The 4,138-nt window shown below is 38.0% G+C and overlaps 1 long non-coding RNA gene across 1 annotated transcript; it reads right to left on the minus strand.

The window, feature by feature from the left end:
- Positions 1-1,102: 1,102 nt before the first annotated feature.
- On the minus strand, positions 1,103-1,509 carry LOC122051454. The gene is made up of 3 exons (XR_006131446.1): positions 1,424-1,509; positions 1,323-1,345; positions 1,103-1,226 (listed from the first exon to the last, which is right to left on the minus strand). It is a non-coding gene; the product is annotated as an uncharacterized LOC122051454 (long non-coding RNA).
- Positions 1,510-4,138: the final 2,629 nt, after the last annotated feature.

Below are 4,138 nucleotides of genomic sequence, written 5' to 3' on the forward strand. Positions count from 1 at the left end.
CGATGCTCTCATCTCCCGGTGCGCAATAACGGGGAGGGACCCCGGTGTGCTACCACGCTGCCTATCACACTACCCATGAGTGGAGCCTCCAGCGGAGCACCACCGGGCAACCTACACACCCTGCAATGGTCACGTGGTGTGCAGGTCAATGTAGCCGGCCGACGAGCTCAACAATAATGGAGTCGTCAATCGCCCAGCATGCAATCATGCGATATGGTGCATGCGGCTACAATAAGACATACCTGAACCAATCCTCCTCCATATGTGTAGATGCCAAGCAGATAAACACATATATAACAAGGATAATAAACAGCATAAATCTAAAGACATCACATATAACAATGATGTAAGTATCATGAATCCAAGAGCATGTATCACACATGTAAAGCAACTAATCCAGTAGAGTAGAGCACTATAGGTATGCATCTCTATGATCATATATACACATGGCAAGAGATATAATATCCAATCCTGAAGTAAAGCAACTAGCAGGTGAAGCATGTGATAGGTATCAACTAGCTAAAACCAGGGAAGAAATGATCTACTATCTACCACTAGTAAATATATATAAGCTACACATATCATAAGACATTATCAAAAGATAAGTCAAAGGGTACCCGCCTCAAATAGAAGGTACAATCCAATCCTAATCCAATGTCGAGATGCTCGTCTCGAATCAGAGTCCTGTGTAAATAAATACATTTACATTTATTTAGCTAAAACACAAACAAATAGCTAAATAAATCCTAAACAGAAATTTAGGGACAAACCCTAACCTATAACCCTCCACCTTTCTAACGGTTAATTAGGAATAATTTCCTAATCCTTAATTAACCATTAGATTAGCAAATCAAACCTAAATCCATATAACCTAATTAATCTACACAACCTAATGATAATAAATTATCAATAGGTATCCAGATCATACCTAATCATCTAACATGTGATTATCTAACAATATCCAAATTCGAACCATGATCTACAACTAAGATCAATTACCCTAACTAATCATGTACCAATCCAATCCATTCCGAATTCAATACATATCTAATTCATCAACACAACACTAATTATGTATCAACCTCGCTACACCATACCTCAATCCAGCTGCTGTTTGATTCTGGATCAAGGGAACACTGATGGATGGGTTGCTGCCGCACCAAAAAATCCACAGAGTAGCAATGTGTTGAATTCCACTCTACATTCCGGATCAAGAAGAAATCAATCTGGAAGATTATTGATCAAGTCAAGAACAGAGATCAAGATTGGAGATCCCTAATCCAACAACAATCTAATTAAAGAAAACAATCTATTCATCTTACCTTAATCCCTTCAATCTCGTGACCTAAATCCGTAGCCAAGAAAATGAGGATCAAGAACAGGGAAGGGGATTGAACAAACACAGTGAAGATAAGGGTGTTACCTCACCACACCGCCGTCACTGGACAGATCCGACGAAGCCCTAAATCTCTGGATCACCTCCCAATGGCGTCGTTGCCCAATTCCAGCAAGAAGGGAGGTGTGGACTGCTCTGTGAGCAACACGAGGGGAGGAGAGGGTAAGCCTACCAGTCGGAGACGATACGAGATCCGGCTCCTCACCAAGCCCTAGCCACCGATCGTCAACAATCGGTGCAAAATCCACCGAATAGCAACTCCTCAGCCGAAGAAGACCCGGAGAGGAGAAACACCGGCCAGATCTGAGCTTAGGGTGTTGACGCCGGCAGAGGAAGATCGCCGGAGATCAAAGCTTCATTCCCTTCGGCGTCGCTTGTCCGCGAGAGAGCAGAGAGTAGGGAAGAGAGGGGAGATCGGGGAAGGAGGGCTCGGGTTCGGCGATGGGGTTGGGGAAAGAAAATAAAGGAAATGGATTTATATATTAAAACATTTCCTCACTTAAATGGGTATCCCAAATAGGCCTTATCTGTACCCGGAATTAATCCCCTCAAAACTCGTCGTACGAGCTCCGATAAATTCCCAGAAAATTTCTAAAAATTCTGGAAAAATATTGTAAGACTATTTCTGAAATAACCCTATCTATTTAAATTTTCCGAGATCTCACAATTTGATCAAAGACAGATCAACTATTAATTTTATTCATCATAAAGTAAAGTTGACGAGATAATAAAATTAATGGATAAAATCTCCTCTTTGATTTTGTATACGTCCACACTATCGTGGCATACAAAATTCATGGGGATTTTAAAGAATTGATCTTGACCAAATATTTTTGTGATTCTTAGGATTTAAAATGTTTGTCAATTCCCTAGTTATTATACTATAGAAAAAACTTAGTAGTCCCAATTGTAATGATTGGAAATAGGACTTGGACATTAAGGAAGACTATCTTCTTAGAAAAGACTTAGTAGTCCCAATTGTAATGATTTCGGCCAACTGAAATAGGGCTCACCCGAACCTAATTCCCGGCCTTCTCCTCGAGCAGGCTTCCGTCCCGGTTTTACGTCCCTCGAACGTCGCTCACGTTCTTCTCGCCCACCGGTGTACTCTTCCGTAGCTCTCTCGTTTTTCGGACGCACCGAGCCCGTCGGCTCCCTTCCCGTGTCGTCCTTCTTGCTAGCTGCATCTTCCGCTCGACTTTCTGCGCTCCTAAGTTCCTGTACACTTAGACACAGGGATCAAATAACAACAGGACCTAACCTAACTTGGTTGATCACATCAAAATACTCATGGGGTCCAACAATCTCCCTCTTTTTGATGTGCATCAACCCAAGTTTGAGTTAGGGTAAAATCAAACAAAGATTAATTTAAGAAAATTACTAAACTAACATTTTAAGCATAAAAATTGCAATAATAGAATTTGCAACATAAGTTAGAAAAATATTAAAAATTTTAATTTTCTATAACCCCCCCTAAACTTGTCCTTATTTCTCCTCCTTTGATCACAGCAAAAACCAGGGTACAAAACATTTTCAAAATAAATTCTAAGTTATTTAGGAGAGATGTGAAAATTTTCTAAGTCTTTTAAAAAAATTTCTAAGTCTTTTGAAAACATTTCTAAGTAAAAGTTTTAATATTTAAATCATAAAAAAAACTTAGTTAAAACAATTTCTAAAAATTTCTAAGTCTTTTGAAAAAATTTCTTAGTGGAAGTCTAATTTTAAATTAGTTTAAAAAAAACTTGGTTAAGACAATTTTCAAAAATTTAAAGAAGACGTTTTTAAGAGAAAAAAAAACTTAGTCTTTTTAATTTCAAGAAAATGTTTAAAAGACTTTTCAAAGAATTTTTCAATTCTAACTTTAACGCTTTTTACCAGAAAGTTAATTAAACCTTTTATTTCTATATTTGGCTTCCAGGCAGTGGCGAGGTACTAGACCTTCTTGGTTATTAGAGCAACAACCACTTTCTAGTCAAAGCCGCATAAGGAAACTCATTGTTTAATTTTCTCTCTTAAAGCCTTTAATTTTAAAAAGAATCAGTCTAACATGGATTTTGGAACCCAATAGAGATTCCTTCCTACAGGGTTATTTAAAAACTTAGAGGGTATATAGTTTCTAGGAATTTTTCTAAGTTGTCCCTGATATTTTCTAATGTACCAATTTAATTTTCCATAAATCCTTAGTTTCGATTTTGGAAATTTATTTAAGCATGCATTATTTGTCAATTTCTCAATTTCAATTTTTAATTTTTTATTTTCTAAATTTAAATTATCATACATTTCTAGTGGGCATGCTTTTGCTAAGTTCAATTTTAATTCAGCATTTTCTTTTTCTAATTTTACTAGATCTTTCGTAAGTAATTTGATAAATTGAAAGGACTGAGTAGGAGTGAGATCACGTACCTTACTTACCTTAAGCGGTGATGCTCCCCCTTCGTCGCAGCTTTTTTCTTCTTTTGATGTTCCTCCCCCTTCATCTATGCTCATCTCTGAGCTTGAGTCATCTTTGAAGAGATGATTGGCCATCAGTACTACTCCTAAGAAGGCTTCGACTTCTGACTCGGAGGATGAAGAATCGTCCCATGTAGCCTTCAGACTTTTTCGTGTTGAGGACGTCGGTCTTTGAGGCTTCTCCTTGTTCTTTTTCTTCAACTTGGGGCAATCATCCTTGATGTGTCCTTCCTCGTTGCAGTTTTAGCATCGGACCATCCTTTTGTTGCGTTGATACTTTTTCGACTACGA

This window comes from Zingiber officinale, chromosome 1B (genome assembly GCF_018446385.1).
Source record: "Zingiber officinale cultivar Zhangliang chromosome 1B, Zo_v1.1, whole genome shotgun sequence".
Taxonomy (NCBI): domain Eukaryota; kingdom Viridiplantae; phylum Streptophyta; class Magnoliopsida; order Zingiberales; family Zingiberaceae; genus Zingiber; species Zingiber officinale.